At 48.7% G+C, this 21,413-nt stretch overlaps 1 protein-coding gene across 5 annotated transcripts in view; it reads left to right on the forward strand.

Moving 5' to 3' along the window:
* Positions 1-21,413, forward strand: part of SYNDIG1L (synapse differentiation inducing 1 like) — a 71,932-nt gene that overhangs the window by 17,852 nt on the left and 32,667 nt on the right. For 2 of the 5 annotated variants that reach the window (XM_039533360.1, XM_039533355.1), the window contains exons 1-4: positions 4,293-4,602; positions 4,722-4,855; positions 10,140-10,262; positions 14,037-14,104. The gene's annotated coding sequence lies outside the window, so the exon portion shown is untranslated. Of the gene's footprint in view, positions 1-4,292; positions 4,603-4,721; positions 4,856-10,139; positions 10,263-14,036; positions 14,105-21,413 lie in introns of those variants that run through there. The other 3 variants (XM_039533356.1, XM_039533358.1, XM_039533359.1) reach the window with 2 other exon arrangements.

A 21,413-nucleotide genomic window follows, 5' to 3' on the forward strand; every position in this document is an offset into this window, starting at 1 on the left:
TCTGAGTGCTACCGCATATAAATGAACGCCAACTGTGCTTCTTAGATTAATCCTGGTAGTTCCAGCTTTCTTTTTACTGTAAAACACAGTTCAGCTGCTTTTTGGTAGGCGCTGCGGCAGGAGTGCGTCTTTAGGAATGATCCGGATGAGATGCGAGAGGAGGCTTGACAGATGTTTTTGGAAGAGGATTCCTGCCAGGAAGAGGCTGAAGGAGCAGGTCTCTAATATATCCATAGCCTGCACTTCAAAGGGCTTTAAGGGATGTCAGGGCCAGGATAGTCAATCCACTGATTTATTGGCAGCTGACATGAAGACAAGATGATCAATGTAGCTCAAACCAGCGAGTGAACAGGCTGCTGCTTTCTGAACGTGCTGCAAGGAGCGATGGAGAAGTCCTGCTGAGAGGGAATGACAATAATTGAACCTCATGGCCAGGTGGGCATGTGTTGCTCTTCCAAGGTCATGACAAGATGCTGTAAATCAGGGCAAAGCCTGTGCAAACTGCACAACTGGGAAAACATAAAACACTTTGGTACCTTGTTGTCATGGTGCCTGGGGCTGACAGAGTCCTTGCAAACACCCAAAAAGCATGTCCAAAGCCCTGTGTGGTAAATGGTGTATTTCCCAGCTCCTGTCAATAATCAGGAGCCTGTGGAGCAGTTTGCACCCTCATACGCCTGCACCAGTGGGAGCATCTGTAGCTTTCTGTTGGAAAAAACCACAACATGGCAAATGATAGGGGAATCCTAGAGATTAGAGCTGGGAAAGTTCTGTTTGATCACTTCCTAGTCCATCCTCTGTGGCCAGTAGCAAGTCTCAAGTGTTGAGCCCCTACCGCATACTGGGACACACTGTAGGTTCTGCAGTCCTCACTGGCATCAGCAGGAACAGAGCACAGGATCTTCTGCCCCAAAGATAGTCATTCCCCTGTTGCTTGAGCTAAAAGTGAATCCTCAATAGCTGCTGTAGTAGTAGGGCTTATACCTTCCATGGCTCACAGTCAGTAGAAGGCTGTATGACTTCAGGCACTTGAGCAGGTCTAGCGTCCTGTCCAGCAAGGGTCTGTTGTGACCCAGGCAGACTAGCCAGTACATTACACACTCTCTTTGTGTAAGTAGGGTCTGAATGAGCTCTCCCCTGACATGTCATGATGCACTGAGGGAAAAGACTTCAGGAGCAAACCATATTTGCACAGATATGCCTACTCTGCCTTGGAGCGCAGCATGATGGAGTTGCTTTGCCAAAATGACCAATTTGGGATGGTTTTGGGTTACAAATCACTCTAGTATTTGAATGTGAGGGTAATGAAGTGTTGTTATCCTTATTTTATGAGCAAAGGGCAGCAGAACTGTGCTTAGCATCCACTGATTGATGGGGTTACCCTAAACTGAACCTCACTTGCTAAGCAGATGGAGGGGTGTCAAATCCCAATTAAGATGACAGTGGTTGGGTCAACTGTTTTTAGCTGGGGAGGAGGGGGAGATGCTGTTGAAAGAGTTCTAGAGATCATTTGACCTGCTCCTTTCCAGTGTTTAAATGTTGAGCTAATTAGATTCAATTAAGAGTCTTTATTTCTGGGTAGTGGTTCCTGGTGCTGTTCTCACTGCTGAGCAGGTCTAGGGGCTCAGCCTTAGACCTTGTGTGGGGATAATGTTGCAGCAAAAGAAAATACAGAAACTGCATTGGCAGCGAGGGTCTCCACCACCTGCTGATGTCACTGAGAGCTGAAATCACTCAGAGCTAGGTTAAGTGGTAGAACTTCAGAACATGATGTTCAGTGGGTGGTGGTAGCCAGCTGTGACAGAGAATGGCAGCCAGAGCCGTTCCTTGGGTACAGTGAATTGGAGTGACTGCCACAGGCCCAGCGCTTTGATAAAATCGTGAGGAGGCAGGTAGTGAGGTGAGGCAGACAGGCAAGCGGAGTGAGGAGGTGAACGGGAAGGTGAGCGGCAGGGGTGTGAGGAAGAGCCCCCTACCAGAACCTGCCTTTCCCCCCAGCGCCTCCTGCCCACTGGCAGGCCCCACCGATCAACACCTCCCCCTCCCTCTCAGCACCTACTACCTGCTGCTGATCAGATGTTTTGCAGCGTCAGGAGGCACTGGGGGGGAGGAGAGAGGAGCAAGGGCACAGTGTGCTCAGGGGAAGGGGGCAGAACTGGGCGGGGAAGAGGTGGTGGGGCATTGAGAGAAGGGGTGGAGTAGGACCAGGGCCTGTGGGGAGCACCCCCCGGCACATTAGAAACTTGGCGCCTATGTCCTGGGCCTTGCACCTCCCTAGGGACGGCCCTGATGGCAGATACCAGCAGAGAGACAGGGGCAGCTGTGAGCCGGCTGCAGTGGTGGTAGCAGTAGAGGCACTGATCAACAACCCGTCACCCCCACTTTCCCCAGGGTGGGAGATGAACTGCTGTGAATGCACCGTTGAATGCTAGGTCTTCGCTAACCAAGGACAGCCAACTGTGAGCAGGGCGCAGCAGAGAGAGTGGGGCGTGGTGTGTTAAGGGACATTTATTTGTCAGACTTTCACACCACAAGGTGAGAAGCAGGCAAAGGGCACTGTCCAGTGCAGTGGGATGGGTGTTTGCTTATGCTCATGTGCTTTTGAATCTCAGCTGTGGTGTTCTCCCAAATTAATGTTGGGTCCCCTTTTTCGTCGTTCTCTTTCGTTAAACACAGATTCAGTGCTTGCGAGGTAGGAAGTATTGCCTTTTAGAGATGCCCGGGGTGGTATTAAGTTTTCCCAGATTACTGCGGGGGCTGAGTTGGTTCTATTTTGTATTGTAAAGAGGAACCCCTAGATATTGAACCTGGCCGTTGTTGCTGCCAACTTCACTTGGCAGAAGGGTTACAGTTGTTTAGACAAAACTCATTCCTGAGCATACAGGAGTCACAGTTTAGACCAGCCACTGGGCACCAGTTGTGACAATTCACAGAATTGCATGGTTGTCCTTTATCCTGCACCCCAGAGCTGTACCTCCCCAATGGAGGCTCCTTGACTGGGATTTCTTTGACTTATTTTGTAGCAACAGTAGCACTTTCTGCCTCCCGGTCTACTGATGAATTTATCTGAGCAGCTACACTTGGGCAGCCTACAAACAACCCATGGACTGGCTTTGAGGGGAGGTGAATTCCTGTATTAAGATCCTGTATTGACTCTAGGGTGAAGGACTGGGTGACTTAAGGACTGTGTTTCCTCTCTAGCCACTGTGATTCTGTGAACTCATTTCAGTGATGGGGCAGTGAGCAATTCTGCTTTACATTCTGGTACATTCCCAGTGATTAAAGCCTGTTTATTCCTTATCTGAACTGATAATGAAGGTGGATGTGAGGTTAGGCTGAATGCTTGATCCTGGACCTCCTAGTATATTGCTTTGTCATCACTTTCCTTTTGAGGCTAAATCCTGCTGTCCATTTAAGAAAGTGCTCCACCATGAGGAAAACATACATTTCCCATGTGTGTGCACAGATACTCACCTGGAATACTGGGTTCAGCTTTGGTATCCCTCTCTCAAAAAGGATACAGCAGAAATAAAAGGAGTTCAGATTAGAACAGAGCTCCCCAAACTGTGGGATGTACCTCCTAGGGGAGGACACAGAGGAACGTTCAGGGAGACATGGCTGAGACCCAGGCAAGCCCCCATGGAGGAGCTGGTAGGGAAGTGCCCAGGGTTCCACTCTCAGCCTCTCGACCTCATCCCCAGCTGTGGCCCCAGCCTTGGCCTCCTTAACCCTGTCAGCATCCCCCTTCCACCCCGCCACTCCTCGCCCTAGCTCTGGGGCGAGGAGGCATGACCCTGAAAAGTTTAGGAACCACTGGACTAGCGGGATGATGGTCATTAGAGGTCTTGGGCCAGATTTACAAAGGTATTTAGGCACCTAAAGATGCAGCTAGGTCCCTAGTGATATTTTCAAAAACACCTAAGCAGATTAGGTGCCTAACTCCCATTGAAATCAATCTGCTTTCGAAAATTCCACCAGGCATTTATCTGCATTTTTAGGTACCGAAATACCTTTGAAAATCTGGCTCCTGTATTCTAACTTTGGCTGTACTTGTCATGCCAATATAGTTTTTGAACCTGGGTGATCATGAAAGCCTGTCATGACCCCATGCGTGTGGGAGTCACAGGGTAACTGCCCTTTAAGGGAAACAGGTTAGACTCACCTGTGCCATAATTAACTGCATCCCTGCCTGAGGGAGCAGGACTAATGGGATCAGCATGGAGAACAACATCTGGGCCTCATTTAAAAAAATAGAAGGGCCTGAGAGAAAGCATGAGGAGGCAGCTGTGGGAGTGACCCTGCAGGGAGCAGGTTAGGTTCCTGTGGAAGACCCTGAGATAGGGCCTGTAAAAGAAGCAGGGAGGGCCCTGGAAGAAGTTGCTGCTGTCCAGGGGGAGATGAAGCCATGGGAATCCTGTCAGGAAGAAAAGAACCTCCAGGGAGAAGATCCCATGAGAGCTCTCAGCTAAAAGAAGCAAAGATGAGCCTTGGGGGAATAGGGGTGGAGAGCAGCAAACTTCAGTGAATTGTTGATTGAGAGAAGGACAACAGGGAAGGCATCCAGGGATCAGCTCTCTACAACTGACCTGGAAGGACTTTAAGGTAACCCTGATGGGACAAGAGCTGAGAGCCCAGAAGGCAGGCTGAATAAGAGCCCAAGAGGGGTGGAAATGTGGTGTGTTTAGATGTTTTGTTCAGTTGGACTTTTGTTACCCTGAAAGGTGACTGAACTGGCTGGAGGACTACGGCATGGAAGATGCAGACTTTAGCAGAACCAGCACAGCAGAAATAAGGGTTGCTAGAGGAGAAGGACCCCAGCAGTGTCATGCTCTGAAGCCAGGGGTTGACTCTGGTGGTAAGTTCACCCTATCGTAGTGCCTACATCAGGGGTCTGTTTTTTAAAATTGAGCCCTCTGTGTTTTTTAAATAACACAAGGGCTCAGTTGTGAGCTGGCCTATGCACTCTGGCAGTGGAGTGAGGGGGCTAGCTGCACTGTGGGCCACATTGTGGTGGGAAAGGCAGCCTCCATGGTGCTGCTACTCACCTTCCCATGCAGATGGGTTGGGCCAGGCATAGGCAGGCAAGGATGGGGAATAGGTGGAGCCTTGGCATTGGGGGAAGTAAGCTACTCTGGGAAAAAGGCATGGTGCAGTTTATTTTGCCCAGTGGGAAGCGGGGGCTGAGTTGTGACTGGCTAAGCAGTTACTGCCTCTTAGTCCGGGCAGATTGCAAGAGGCCCATCTCTCCCTAGATGTTTAAAATAAGCTCAGGGCAGGTTAGGTGGTTTCATGAGAAAAGTGATTCTGTTTGTAATGATGGATTTGATGCCTGAGTTCTGTAGTGATGGGAACATTAGAAATGCATCCATGGGTTAAGGAGAACTAGATGGGATTGTAAAGCATTTTTTTTTACCTTTTTAAAAAAAAGTACTTTCCAGTTTGCATCTTCTCAGATGGCTCTAAAATAATCTCTTTGATTCTGGCATAGTCCATCCAAACTATTACCTTTTGCCCTGCACACTTGCATTTTGGAGAACTGAATTACTTCCCTGTTTGCAAATGATTTTTATTCTGAGGTTGAGCCAGCTATTGATATAGCTAAAATCCATAGCCACAAAAATGGGCTGAAAGTTCAAACAGCTGAATAGACTTCATGCATGGCTTGCTGTTGCAGCTGAATATCTAAAGGAAAACAAACTCACTGGCTGGCTCTCCTTAGAATAATCCCCCAACAATAGCCTCTGCTTAGAAAGGAATTTCTGAGTTGGTGTGAAGGAAGCATGGTACCACAGGATTGCAGATGATATTATTGGCATCTGTCTAGCTCTATTGTTATCCTGGGGGTTATAGAGAAACCTGAATCCGTGTTGTGTCCTTATATGACCCTCGTTCCCTAGTGTGGCCTGTAGCTATTGTATTTTTATCAGTTTGTCCCCAGGGGATCTTGCCTCCAGTCTCATAAGAATTCTTCTGTTAATCCAACCCTCTCAAGGTATGTCAGCAGTTGAAGTGAGCAACCAGATTTCCGCTATGGATTTCATGCAGAACATCAGTGCTATTGGCAACAGTACTTGGTCCTTAGCAGAGAGTGGTGCTGTTCTCAATGTGCTACAGTTACCGTAGAGGTGGCACTTCAATTATAAGCCTCTATTTCCAGTGGCTTATCTCTTTTGGAAAGATTACCCTTTGGGCTGCATTTTCTCCTGCTTGTTCTTAGGCCAAAGATGGTGTGTCTTGTAAAGTTTGATTAAAAATTGGCTTGGCTGGCTTTTGAGTTATTCAAAGAGGAGGAAAGTGTCTTCACCACAGACATTTTCCAGATGCTTCTTTTCCTTCCTGTCCTTGATACAGTAACTCCAGTAACTTGCCAGCTCCATTTTCCTCACTGAGGCCAAGCGCCTTAGTCCTGTTTGAAGCAATGTGGTTTATAACTAACAGAATCATCTGACAGTAGCACCCAGAGCACACTCACCATGTTACCGGCCTTTGCAAGGCACGAGCGCCAGAGATTGCAGTGCCCTGAGCCTGTGAGAGAGCTGGGTGGGCATGGTGAGTCTCCTGCCCTGTGCTTGCAGGCGCTCAGTAGTGCCACGAGTCCAGCCAGCACTGTTTCACTCTCCACAGCATCCTCCCCCACATGGCTCAGGGCTGGAGCCCCTCACGGGGGACTTAATGAAGAGCAGGACTGGGCCCTTCGCGTTGTTCCTTAAGTTCAAAATGGCCTTGACGAGCCCTTGAGGCACTGCCTGTGGAGAGACTGCAGCCTTCTCTGTGCCCATGACCTTGCGCCCTGACTGGTATCTTGTTCGTTGTTCCCACTCCTGAGGGTGCCAAACAGCAACTCACTAAAGAAGGCTCTAAATCCAGTTGTCTTTGCTTGCAGTGAAGTTTCGGTACCGGTGGTACAGAAACCGAGGGAAAATGCTCAAGGACAGGTGAAATCGCTCACTCCGCAGCCTACAGGAGTCCTCTGGACAGCACTGTTAAGCTGCCACAGAGCTTAGCTACAGAATATTAACCTCCCTGAGGGGAAATAGTCATTTCTCCCTCAGCCTGAAACTGCACATCTGGCCCCCTGGCACCTCAGTGTGTCTCAGTTACGTGAGCCAGAGAGTGGCTGAACCTCCCTCCACCCTTTCCCTGGGATCCTCCAGCCTTTTCCCACACTGGTTGTTCCCCAACAGTTATTCCCATCCCACTACTTTTCATCCCCCTTCTATCTAATCTGAGTGCCATGTCCTTGGAGTGGGGTTAGCAGTCAGTGCCTGGAGCACTGAGCTCTTTGTGTTCCAGCCCCCTAAGTGACCGAAAGTGATAGCAGAAAAAGCTGACTGAACTCAGTCGCCCTGATTTTGTCACTCTCAAAGTAATTGCTGTGGCTCACATCCAGGGTAATGTTGTACTTGGAATCAGAGAATCACAGTCCAACCCCCTGCCAAGATGCAGGATTTGTTGTCTAAACCATCCAAGACAGGCTCCTTTTGAAAACCTGAAGGAAAGCAGGAGATTAAATAAAATTCTACATACTTACCCATGTTATAGCTGGTGTGGTTGATCTAAGTAAAGGATACGGATCTGGGTTGTTTAATCTTTGACTGAATCCTGGCACACAGAGATGGTAGCCAGGCCTTGGGGTGGGGAAGAGATAGGGAAGAGCTTGGTGAATGGTTTGAGAGGTGCAAGCTATGAGCTGCAGGGACTCGATCTATAACAGGGAAAATCAATGCTATCCCAGCGGGAAGCTACAAATCCAGTCTTTTCCTCTCTCCCTGACTTTTTCCTCCTTGTAGCCTGCCTTTCCCTCTTTTTGCCTTCTGTTTTCTTTCTCTCTTCCCTTCCTCCCTTTCTGTCTATTTCTTCTGCTCTCCCAACTTCCTCCACAGGGAGAGAGAACTCAGGATAACTTTGATTCACAGGATATCCACCAGGCTGAGTACAGTGGAACGTGTGTGGGGAAACCAGAAAGGCCTGATGGGTCACAGGCCACCAGAGTGAGCATGGCACAGAGGTCATAGGCTTGAGGGGTGGGGAAATTGGACTCGGGTCGTAAGCTTATTGTGGTGGAACTGAGGGTATCTGAAGACTTGTCGGGGAAACTCTAAGTGGTTTACAATTTACCGAGGGTTGTAGTGGATTCTCTATCACTGACAATTTTTAAATTAAGATTGGATCTTTTTGAAAGGGTATGCTCTTGAAATCACTTTGGGGAAGTTCTCTGGCCTGCGTTACATAGGAAGTCAAGCTATATGGTCACAGTGGTCCTTTTTGGTCTTGGACTCTGGTGTTGGAGTAGGGTGACCAGATAGCAAGTGTGAAAAATCGGGACGGGGGTGGAGGGTAATAGGTGCCTATATAAGGAAAAAGCCTCAAAAATCGGGACTGTCCCTATAAAATCGGGACATCTGGTCACCCTATGTTGGAGGGATTCATTGGAAGGGAATCCAAGGTCTTTCCATAGAGGATCAGGGATGGGGACTGCGATCTTGTCAGAAGAGATCGAGAATGGGATCTCAGAGTCAGGAAAACGCGTGTGGCTTGACACTTGTGGGTTGGGTGCTGGAAGAACAGCCTCTCTACGGGTGTCTGGCCTCAGTTTATAGTTTTTGTCCCTCTAAAAGGCACAGTATGGGGAAGGCAGCCTCAGAGCCCATGTCATTTGAATTCATTGTCTGATCATCTGAGGGTTTGTGTGGCTCTTTTCTGCATTCCCTCCTATCTGCCAATGAGGATTATTATTGGTTGAATGCTGCTAATGTGCTTGGTGCTGAACAGAACAGATTTGAGATGGGTCTTGCCCCCAGGGACTTTGTCAAGCCAGGACCAAGATACCAACTTCCACATAGTCACAGGGTCCCAGAATTCTGTGCTGAATGGAAAACAATGAGCAGCACATGTGCCATGAGTCGTCATCCAATGCTAATTACTGTTACTTCAAACCCAAATACTGCCCAGATCGCTTGCCTCCCTGAGATGACTCATGTGGCTCAGATGCGACAGTTCAGCCTTTTTCTAGTTATTCAAGAGAATAATAATGCTTAAAATGTGTGTGTGTGTGGGGGGGTGGGCTCCTATTCATGCTTGCTGAGCTGAATTTGCCTAAACTTTCCCCAAAACATTCCCCTGGGGTCTGACGCGAGGCACAAGATGTTTCCAGTTTTGAAAGTTAGAAGTCACTGGCTACAGGGGTTTGTGTTGAGAACATGGTCTGAGTTTTATCTGTGGCAAGGCTGGATGTCAAATCGAGGCTGAGAACTGGGCAGGCACCAGACATGCGGGGGTGACTATCTTGGGCCCTTGCTCTCCTCCGGGGAACAATTCTTTCAAAGCCAGAAGAAGAACGCACACCCTTCCTAGCTAAAACACAAAGGGCTCTGTACGGGTGTCCAGGAGGTCCAAAGATGAAACATGCGCCCCTTGGCAAGATGGGGACTTTGTGGGGCAGAATGCAGGCTCTAGGAGCACCCATGGAGCCCCCGTTGCCCTTGCTGTCCGCTGTGAAGTGACTGAGCTGAAATGAGTAAGATCCCTGTGGAGCTCATGCAGCTGCCTCTTGATATCTTATTCCTCATCCTGCTGCTTGTCTTTCATCTCAGGCTTCAGCAATGTTGTAAAGCTTCATTTCCAGAGACTTGCCTCCTGCCAATAGCTTGAGTTAGGAGCTCCCCAGGGCTCTGTCTCTCAGACTCTAAAGAAGATTTATTCAGCTATTAGACAGCGGGGGAACCTGCTTTCAGGTAGGTGAGGGCAGCTGCAGGTTGTCCCAGTCTCAGCTGGGGTCAGACAAATTTGTGCACACAAGGAGCTGGACACAGAGCAGTGGCACCAGTGGGAGAGCACAGCCCCAGGGGCGGGGAGTGCCTTTATCAGTGTGAAGAACTATCCCACTCGATAGTGCAGGTTAGGCCATGGTGTCCTGGAGCACCTCATGGCCAGGAAAATACCAACAAACCGGAGGGAACGCAGAAAAGAGCTGCACAAATTATTAAGGAACAGAAATACTGCAGAACAGATCACTTAGGGAATTGAAAGGATGCAGGTCACTAGTTCAAAGCCGGCTCAGGTAGGCAGAAGCTTCCTCTTAGTCATCTGCTCTCCAAACACAGTAGTCTTTACATTGTTAATTTCTTCCTACTTTCCAGACCTCTAGGGGCCAATCAGCGCAAATCGAAGTCAACGGCACTGACTGTGCGGGTGTTGGATCAGGGCCCTCCATCACTTTCATTGCCTTTCTTGGGGCATCAGAAGTGAACAGGTTATTCCAGGTGAGGGCATACCATTGATTTATAGTCCCAGACAAAAATGACATTTAAAATAGCTACTCTCCACCTTCACTCTATCTGTAATTTAGGGTCAAATATGTTAAAGGGCTGTTGTAATTATCCCACCCCCAGACGTGTTAAACCCAGGAAATTCACAGTTAGGGTTAAACTTAAAAGAAATCCAAACATGTTAAGGTATGGAAATGCACAATGAGGACATCCAACCAATCTTGACTCTCCCTGCTATAGGCTCTTCCAGCTTCTCATTGAGTTAAAGCTCACTGCAATCCTCTGCATAGGGTACATTGAAATACATATTTTTATTTAATGGTCATTTTCCCTAGTTGTTCTTCATAATTTAAGTTTCTCCTTCAGCAGAAATTTCAACTCTACCCTGCAGAGACGTCCTGGAAATGCCATGTGATTATGATAAGGCATGTTAGTGTTTGTGGAGCCAGATTAGAACAAACTGATTTTTTTAAATCATATTTGGGTTTAGTTTTGTTTTCCAGGTTTTTCCCTTTCATGGAGTCACTACACTTTTTTTTTTTCTCTAATTATATATATTTTTTGCATTCTGGCTGCTTTACCCTACTTTGGAACAGCAGAAAGCAGCCAGAGAATACAGGCCCGCTAGAATGGGTTTACTGCTGCTTTGTTCTGCTAGAGCAGGGGTTGGCAACCTTTCAGAAGTGATGTGCCGAGTCTTCATTTATTCACTCGAATTTAGGGTTTCGCGTGCCAGTAATACATTTTAACGTTTTTAGAAGGTCTCTTTCTGTAGGTCTATAATATATAACTAAACTATTGCTATATGTAAAGTAAATAAGGTTTTTAAAATGTTTAAGAAGCTTCATTTAAAATTAAATTAAAATCCAGAGTCCCCCGGACCGGTGGCCAGGACCCGGGCAGTGTGAGTGCCACTGAAAATCAGCTTGCATGCCGCCTTCGGCATGCGTGCCATAGGTTGCCTACTCTTGTGCTAGAGCAATGCAAAACAGCCAGTGTGTAGACTGCGGTTTCCCCTTCCCTCTTGGCCTCCAAATCCCCCTTGTCTTTTGCACTCCCTACATGCACACACCCACTCTAACAACGACTACTGGCACTTCCCTACTTTTCCTGTGTGCCTATTCATGTGCACATACCCATATGTGCACACACCATTTTCCACTTCCATCCTGTAAGGCCCCTATTTTCTCCTTGTCAAGGATCCACAGGATTTGTCCTATGCCCCAGCTTTTAAACAGTCCCTTGGAGGAATCCATTCAGTGTGCCAGGTTCCCAAGTGAGCCTACCCTGAAGGAGAGTGGGACATGAGACCTCAACATCTCCAAGACTGAGCCTCTGGGCTCCAGCACTTGTGTTTCACACCATGAGTTCTGTTCAGCTAGTCCAACTGAGACAGACTCCTGTTCAGAGACTTGCACCTCAGCAAGTATTTGCAATGACACCAGGCAGCCTTTTCAAAACAGAGTAGGGTATGTTAGTGAACCGGAATACAGCATCTAGAAGTTGTTGATTAGCATAGAGAAGCAAAAGTGAAGACAGTTCAGACTGGCCAATCTCCCAGCACTACCCAGACAAGCTGCCATAGAATCCATTTTGGCTCCATCTCTCTCTGTTAGTCCCAGATGAGTGCTCTTATGTCTCTCCCAAAGGCCAGCTCTCATCCCAGCATGCTGAGTTCACATGTTCTGCCTGCCAGAGTTTCCCATGAGTCAATTGTTCAGTCCTTGGGATTCTCATTGTCTTTCTGGATCCTCCATTGAGATGGGTCGGTTTCAGCCAATCCCCTCCTATCTAGATCTGGTCTAATGGGTGGCCTTTGAAAGATCGATGGTCTTTGTGTGCTGTTATTTTTCATAATTGAACCACAAGTCTGCCACAAAGACTTGCTCTCTTTCAAAATGGCCTTCATCTCCCATTGTTCTTGATGGGACTGAAGCCCCGGTGGCCCTCAGGAAGACTGTGGCTCCCTATGCTGTGTGGTGGCAGAGACACTTAATCTCATGGACAATGAGAGCCTTCTCAAAATGGCTGCTGTGGCATCAGTTCCATAGAACAATGGGAGACAGGGGCGTATTTTGAAAGGAGGCAGTTCTTTGTGGAATTCTCTATAGCAAAATGTTGTATCCTTCAGCCTCTGCAGGAGGAGACATTATTCATTATGAGGAATAATTGGGTGAAATGACCATTAATCCCCAAAGAGAAATATTCAAATATAGCATATATACAAGATTTTAGTGAGTTTTAACTACAGTTAAAGTTTGAGCAGTCTATGTTGTTGAGAATATTGGAGGCAAAATAAATTCTGACACTGGGTACTACATGTCTTAGAGAACCCATAGTTTAATTCCTAAACTAACAAAATGACTCTGTAAATGGTCAGGAATGTCATTCTGTGCTCAGAGTTCACAGTGTAATTCGAAGGGGGATACATGAATTTTTCATACATAACGGGTTGAATCCCTGCTCTAAGTGCAAAACTCAACTCAACCCCCTCTACCTCTGGAATCATTACTGATGCCTCCATAAGAATGGAAATGTCATATTTTTGTTGCTATTCTCTATCCATTTCTCAGTACAATCTAGTACCATGTTTGCACTTTTGGCCATTCCTGTGCATTAAACTTAATTAAAGAGATCAGTTTTACTCACAATGACACATTCCACACAACCCCATTTCCAGTACAGTTAGTCTAGAATTCACTGGAATATACAAATAGTTCATAGTTTTCCCCATTGTGTGCATCACCTGCATGTGTCCATACCGGGGGTGTTGCAAGGGGGTTGCAAGGATGTTTCCAAAACTTGGCACTCCCACCTCCCCGTCCCCCCGCCCCTCCCAGCTCCTCCCGCCCCTGCCCTCCCCCCCTGCGGCCCCCTCCACCCCAGCCGGTGCCGTGTGGCAGCTCCTGACCCCAGCTCACCTCTGCTCCACCCGCTCCCTGAGCCCTGCGGTAGCTCCCCCCCACACCCTGAGGTGCCCCCCACCATGACAGCTCCTCCTCCTCCCCACCCCCAGTCCCGGGGAGCCGTGCGGCAGCTATCCGCCCCTGCTCCGCCTCCTCCCCGAGCACGCTGTCGCTGCTTCACTTCTCCCGCCTCCCAGGCTTGCGGCGCCTAAGCTGATTGGCCCTGCAAGCCTGGGAGGCGGGAGAAGAGAAGCAGTGACGGCGTGCTCAGGGAGGAGGCGGAGCAGGGGTGAGCTGGGGTGGGGAGTTCCCCTGCATGCCGCCCCCCCCTTACTTGCTGCAGGTGGCCCTCCCTGTGCCCCCTGCTCCAGCTCCCTCTGCCTAAATGCCGGTGGTGACCAGGGCGGCCGAAGATCCGGCCGCCAAAGAAAATGCCGCCCCCCAAATCCTAGCGCCAGGCGGTCGCCTAATAGGTTGCACCGGCCCTGCACACTGAATTCCATCTCTCACCATACTGCTCAATTAACTGTAATTAGTTCCTCTGATGTTTCCTACAGTCTTCTCTGCACTTGACTAACCTGATGGCTTTTTTTAATCAGCTTCAAATATTGACTTTATCGCCAACATTCCTCCACCCAATCTATAATGAATAGATACATGAAATCTGGCCACTTATTTTGATGCCTAAGTAGATGCTGAGCTCTTTTGCAAATCAGGCCCTTTCTGATGTGGTCTGGGCTCAGCTTAATACAGCTGCCTGAGTCTGGAGTTTAGAGGTGTTCATGCTTTTTCCCAAAAGAATTTCCTATCCTCTTGAGTCTGATGTCATTCCTTTTCCTTTTTATCTTTTTTTCTTTCCTAGCCTGATCAGCGGCCTTGAGGACATCCTGCAGCAGAGTCCTCATCTGAAATACCTTCAGTTATTTTGAGGTCTGTATGGTGTATTTTCTTATGGGCACTAAACCCTTGACCTGAAATAACCACTTGTTACTGCTTGCTGGGAGTTCAGGTTTCCCATTTAAAGTGATCGGGGTTTTGGCTGCCAATAATGCAATGTTAACAAATTTGTTCTGGCATATTTATTAGTTTCTGTGTCTGTTGTTAGATGAAGAATTCAAAGCACAGGACGTAGTGGCAGTGGTGCTTCTAATGTCTGACATATCATTTACCATCTCCTCCCAATGCAGAGTAACTCCAGAACAAAAGCATGACCTTTTACTCATATAGTTTGTCCATAGTACGTTTGTTTTTAAACAGAAGCATTGTTTGAGTGCTCTAATGTCTACAATGTGATATCATCTGGTAGAACAGTGGTTTTCAGATTTTTTTTTTTTTCTGGCAACCCAGTTGAAGAAAATTGATGCCCACAACCCAGTGGAGCTGGGGGTGAGGGGTTTGGAGTGGGGCTCAGGGCTGGGGCAGATGGTTGGGGTGCCAGGGTGAGGGCTGCAGGTAGGGCTGGGTGGGTTTGGGGTGCGGGGGCTCTGGGCTGGGGGTGGGGGTCAGGGCTCTGGGGTAGGGCTGGGGATGAGGGATTTGGGGTGCAGGAGGGGGCTCTGGGTTTGGGGGGGCTCAGGGCTGGGGCAGGGGGTTGGGGTTCAGAAAGGGGCTCTGGGTTTGGAGAGGGCTGGGGTAGGGGATTGGGGTGCGGGGTTGGGGTGCAGGCTTACCTCTGGCAGCTCCTGGTCAGTGGCGCAGTGGGGGTACTAAGGCAGGCTTCCTGCCTGTCTTGGCACCATGGACCGCGCTGTGCCCCAGTAGTGGCCAGCAGCAGGTCTGGCTCCTAGGTCCAGAGACATGCCAGTGGGAGTGCCAGTGGCCCCCGCCTAGGAGCCGGACCTGCTGCTGGCCACTTCCGGGGCGCAGCGCGGTGTCAGAACAGGTAGGGACTAGCCTGCCTTAGCGGGGCAGCACCACTGACAGGACTTTTAACGGCCCGGTTGTCAGTGCTGACCAGAGCCGCTGCGACCCAGTGCCTTACATTCTGTGACCCAGTACTGGGTTGTGACCCGCAGTTTGAAAACCACTGGTATATAATGTAATGAGATTCATTTCCTCTAACTGCACGCGTCCTTGCCAGAGGTCTCCTTGCCACTCAAACTGAGATCAGGGGACCACTTATTCCTACACTTTTTTTTTTTCTAATGGGCCCATTTCATTCATCCCATTAGACGTATAAATATCCACAGTGAGGCTCAGCAGAGCAAGAGACTTTGCACATTATTGCTTCAATCCTTTCTGAATTCCTTTTCTGTTCCTTGCATGAAAAATGTTTCTGTGCTGTATGTGGTTCCTTTTTTTTTTTTTTTTTCCCTCCTGACTTTTATTAGGTCATCCAGTCCTTCTGCATGTAGCCACGTGAGAGACTGGACCACGAGTTTCCATGTGCTTTTCCCCTTTTCTCTTAAAGCTGCACCCTGACCTGCATTCATAAAAGTTATCAGATAGTCATGGTGGTAAGCTAGCAAAGAGACATCCTGGGTCAGAGACTTTGATTCAGGATGCTAATGTCACTTTATCATCGTCAAAGCAGGGGACACAGAGCTGCAGCTCTGCTGCTAAGTAGTATTTGTAGAAGTTTGGGAGGGCTAATCCCCCACCCTGTCTGGGTAATTACAGTGCCTGCATTTTAATCCGGTGATTGTGTGTGGCCCATATGAAGGGCAGAAGAGCGGCTCCATTGAATTGACGAAAGCAGCTTGTGGGGATTTTGATGGGGCTGCTGTAGCAGAGACGATTATACTTCGGTAATATTGCTGTTTTGATTACCCATCCATCCATCCTTCTAGTCCTTTTTGGCGTGCGTTTCAGCAGCTTATCATAATGTACATTCAAACTGGTTGGAAGGGAATTAGCAAGCTGTATATCAAGGTATTTCATCTGGCTGGTGACCTTTTCTTTGGGGTTCTCCAGTGATTTGGGCAGTGGGGTTTTGCTGAGACATACAGTAAGAGCTCGCTTTTATGGTGATTTACTGTTTGAACCCCAGAGTCCTTTAAACTTCTCTAGACTGGGAAAGGTTTGTGAGAGCTCTTCCCGAGGCCTTGACATATAAGCCAACGGGTTGTTCTAATATAACAAGGCTTTGTCCCTTACAGGCCCTCTTTGTTTACCTTTAATCAGCACATGTTGCCTGAACCTTGCTGCAAGTGGCTTGATAACCAAGGCAAACAACAGGAGTGTGGGCACCCTGTCTCCAGCCATGTGCCAGCTGAAACTGTGCCCATAGATTCTAGCTGCTCCTGGTGACCTGTAGTCAAGATCCTTATCTAGGATTTTCACCTAGCTAATGCATTTGCCACCAAACCTCATTGCTCCTAGAGCTGCAAAAGGAGAGTCCCATCATCTTCTCCTTGTTTTATTGTTACCCTGCATTTTGGTTCAGCCAGCTACAGGTTGGAGGCCTGCCACCAATTCTGAATTTGGATCCAGGTTTGGATTACAAATTTCCCCCAAATCCAGGGGTGTCTGTATGTAGGGTTTTGCTTTGAGCCCATCTGAGCTTTGCTCTTGAGAATCAACTACCGACGCTGCCTGGTGCTGGGTGGGATCTGGCCATGGGGAACCATTCTATATAGGGGTGTTGCATTGTTATTAGTAGCAACTCTGGGCCTGAGCTCTAGGACCCTGCAAGGTTTGAGAGTCCTAGAGCCTGAATGTCTACACTGCAGTTATACAGTCCCTTAGCCTCAGCACCACGAGTCCGAGTCAGCTGGCATGGCCCAGCCGTGGGTGGCTAATTGCAGCATAGCCAGAAACAAGCCTCCAAAGTGTGAGCAGAAAAGATTCTCTTTCTCATTTTCCCAGTCAGAACTCTGGTGGCACCTGGGAGCTAGGCCATCAGAAATGTCTATACATTTGAAATAACTTGCCAGCCGCTCGTGGAGTACGTGGGAAGCAGAAATCATGTGATGGTAGAGGTTAGGCCAGACCCCCCTCTGAGCATTTACAGGAAAGAAAAATCCTGCTGAGAAATCACAGCTTTAGCCTGGCTAGGGCCATGGCATTGGGCAGAGAGGCCTAATGGAGATGTGGGATCAGGGCAGTTTGGCTTTGGGGGTGGCATAGAATCACTGTGGGGATGCAGCATGCCACTGGGATGCTTTGAACATAGGAATTGCCAGACTGGATCAGAGCCAAGGCCCAGTATCCTGTCTCTGACAGCAGCCAGTACCAGATGCTTCAGAGGAAGGTGTAAGAACCCTGAAGTAGGCACCTGTGGGATAAAATCTGCCCTCCCCCCACCCCATGTTAGCTCTCACATTGATCTCTAACAGCTGGAGATCGGCTGAAGCACCCAACATGAGGTTTAATAGCCTTTCCTAAATGTATGTTAGCACTGCCAGTGATAACTGGATATTCTTGAGCATGTTGGGGTATAGCAGTGGGGAGATGGCTTCCGTGGGGGAGGGGATCATGCTATCGAAACCATGTAGGGATGGAGTGGTTTTGGGGGGCCAGGAATGTGGCATGGGAGCACTGTGAGGATTTGAGGAGAAGACTTGGGGTAATGGCACTGGAACACTTGGGGTTGTTGATGGCACAGCTGTATGGCAGGGCAGTGACCTAGTGCTGCTGGGGTCATGACATGGGAAAGGTTAGAGTGCAGCATGAAACCTGTTTGAGGATGCCGGTGCATAGTGTGGGTGAGGCTTGAGGAGGTTTGAGTGGGTTGTGGTCATAGCAGGAATGCAGTTTGCGAGTGTGAGGGGAGCAGTAGGGAAGCAGTTTAGGGGGGTTGGGAGAGGCCCGGGGAGCTGTTTGGGGGGAGTAGAGGAGTTGTGGGGGGAGCGAGGAAGGAGTTGGAGGGTTGGGGAGCTGTATGAGCTCTTTGGCGTGCAGGGTGAGAGAGGATAGGGCTTATGGGAGTAGGCTGTTGAGGCTTGGCTCCAATCTCACTTCATGCTGGTGTAGATCAGGATTAGCCCCATTGAACTCACATGGTTTTACCCTGGTGGAACTCTGAGGGAGATCTGAATCAGGCCCTTCAGTTTTTATTCTATACAAACGCTGTGCCTTAAGAAAGAAATCCCCCATAAAGGAGAAGCTCAGCTTTTCCATCCCACGAAAATAAACAGCCGAACTCTGGCTCCAGGATTCCCAGATGGACTGAAGCAGCTCTGTCCCACTGAAGCAGAGAGCACACTGTCTGTCCCAGTGAGACCCATACCAGCGCTGGGCCGCCTCAACCCTTAGCACTGGCACAGAGGGACCGAGTTTGTCTCTTTCTTGAAATTCTGCTGTTCAGCCCTACGTCTTTCCTTCCTGGGGTGTCTGCGGGAGCTGCAGAGGGAGTAGCAGTGCCGAGGGAAAGGCAGAGAAAAGAGAGACTGAAAAAAGGCAGTATTTCTGAGTCCTTAGCTGAATTAGCAGGACAAACATTGTGGGAAGTCATCAGGCAACGTGCAGCTCTCCTTCGGGAATGTTTGCCGCTGATCACACCGCAGCTGGAGTGCTAGAGAGTGAGTGAATGCTGGGCTCTCTTGACACAAATGTGAAGTAGGGTTTTGCTGCAGCTAGAGGGCTGTGCTGATGCACATCTCCAGTGCTGTGTCTGGCTATGCTGATGCACATTCCCAGTGATGTCTCCGGCTGCGCTGAGGAGCAGTCCCCAGTGCTATACCTGGTGCTATCACTGACTACCTAAGGCTTCCAAGATAAGCAGCTCAAGAATCCATCCTGAAAGGAAGAGTCTGGAATCATCCCAGGTGAAGGGCTGTTCCTAGCCAGCATTATGCCTGGATCAGGTTTACTTCCGCTACCTTCTCTCCAACTTAGTGGGTGAGACACTGCTCATCACTCAGGTAAGGAGCATCCCTGGACTTTTCTTATCCAGGGTACTTTCCTGCTTTGATCAGACAATAGCAGCCAGGGCAGGATTGACGGATAGTTGTTTCTGGGAGGGGCGGGAGCTGGTTAGGATTTAGCAAAAGATTTTTGACCCCAAATATTTCAGAGAAATTGCAGAGCCACTTCAGACGGGTCTGAAAATCTGAGGTGGCCACAGAGAGAAGGGCTCTGTGGACTTTCCCTTACAACTCAGCCCCCTGCTAAAGTTTGGGGATCCGTAATTAGACAGTGTGGCTAAAGAGAACTAATAGTCAAACCATGCATGATAGATGCTAGTCATGTCGCTCAAGACATCACTGGAAAATGCTGAGATTCCTGGAAGATGTATAAAAAGCTAAATAGAATAGAAGAGGCAGTTAGTCATTTTGTTATTGGCACAATTAACCAATACCTTCTACTTGTATACATGTAATCCCCTTTTCAATCCAGGTTTGCAAGGTCCTATCAGCTCTTGGGCAGTGTCTGTGGGAAAGGAGCTGTGTGTTTGGAGTTTCAAAGGGCTAGTGTGGAAGGAAAGTGCCTTTGGTATCTGACCAGTGCCTGGCTTGTAATTCATTCTCCTAGGCTGCTCCAGGTTTTATAGAAATCCCTGCTGTTCTACTCAGCCCCCCTTTATGAAGCTGTTTGCTTAGTTTCCGAAAACTAGATTTCCTCTGAGCGCAGCATCTGCCACCAGAAACTTCTCCCCTCAAAGGGACCTGAAGGGAAAGCAATGATGCTATGTAAATAATACAGATAATAAGTGGAGGCAGATGTGAGGCTGGCTGAGACTCTCACAGGAAAATCCACTTTGTCTCAAGAGGATCATAGATGGCTACTTCCCAACTTGGCAGTGGGAGGAATTAGCCCATCAAAAAGGGTGTCAATATATTTATCTAGCAAAAGTTTCCAGTGCAATGGAAATAGCTGGTAGATCTGCAGCATTTGGAAGCTAAACGCTCTTCATTCTGATTCCCTGCCTCTCCACCAGAGCCAGGGAGTAAACAGGCTACTGGAGAGCAAGTAGGTTGCTGCAGCTCCTGTTTGGGATCCTCAGTCTCTTCAGCACACGTCCTTGCTTTGGAAATCCTCAGGGCTTTGTCCCTCCCTGTCCCTTCCTAACCTTCAGACTTCAGCGCTCCTTGGGGAGAGGAGTCAGGCACTCTCAGGCCCTGCTATGAATCTCCCTTTCATACTGTCTGTCCTATGCCCCCTGTGCCCAGCCTGGTAAAGGGTCAGCACTGCCCAACTGGGGTGCTCTTTGTCAGGCTGGCCCTGCGTTCTGGTGTGACCCGTCTCCTTTTGATGAAAATCAGACACTGCCCAGGAAGGGTTAAACTGTGAGGCTGTCAGGCAGCTTCCCCAGGGTGAAGGGAAATGCTGCCTGAATTGTGAGATTGGCATCTCGGAAGCTGGAGAGGGAAGCCCCCTGTTAGCTCACCTTGCTCATCTCCTGGGCTGTGTCATACCATACTGGCTGTTCTCTAGCGCTGAACATCCAAGGGATGGAGCTACCCCTCATCCCTTAGGAGATGATCCCCCAGCCCAAGAGAAAAAACAATGAGTCCTTGTAGCACCTTGGAGACTAACAAATTTATTTGAGCATAAGCTTTTGTGGGCTACAGCCCACTTCATCAGATGCACGGAGTGGAAGATACAGGAGCAGGTATAAATATCTGAAAAGATGTGATCTGCCTTACCAAGAGACAATTCAATTGACAGCAGGATAAATAACTTTTGAAGTGGTAATGAGAGTGGCCCATTTCAGACAGTTGACAAGAAGGTGTGAGTAACAGGAGAGGGAAATTAGGTTTAGGTTGCTGTTCAGTAGGTGTTTTCTTGTATTCAGCCCAAATGATCTCACTGTTGTTTCCATCTCATTACACCTAGGTACATCCCCGTGTATTACCCTAAACAAGTCCTCCCCCACCTTGGGGCGTACACCCTTCCGACATTTGCCAGCTGCTAGCGTGCTGGCGTTTTGCTCCTTTAATCTCTCCTGCCCGAGGCTTTTCTCTCCTGCCCGCTGTCATTTTCATTGCTTTTTTTTCTGGACTCTTTCCAGTTCCTCAAGCTCCCTCTGTAACGGGGTGCCTAGAATTGAATGTGGTAACCCAGAGTGGTGGCACCAGAGCCACCTTCCCCTCCCTGCTCCGGGGCATTCAACCTTGGAGTATGCAGCACCAAACTGAATTGACCTTTTTGTTATAAAAACGGTCCTTTGCAGTGTGGTATTTGCTGCCCACTTTCCCCCGCAAATCTCTCTCAGCCATTCCTGGTCTCAGCTCTCCCTCCCGCTGATAATAGTGTTTGGGGTTATTGTCCCCAGGCATAATACAAACACTTTCCCAAACTGAACCTTAGGCCAGGTCTGCATACAGACCTATGCTTGTATAACTATTTTGCTGCA

This window comes from Mauremys reevesii, linkage group 4, assembly GCF_016161935.1.
Source record: "Mauremys reevesii isolate NIE-2019 linkage group 4, ASM1616193v1, whole genome shotgun sequence".
Lineage (NCBI taxonomy): Eukaryota > Metazoa > Chordata > Testudines > Geoemydidae > Mauremys > Mauremys reevesii.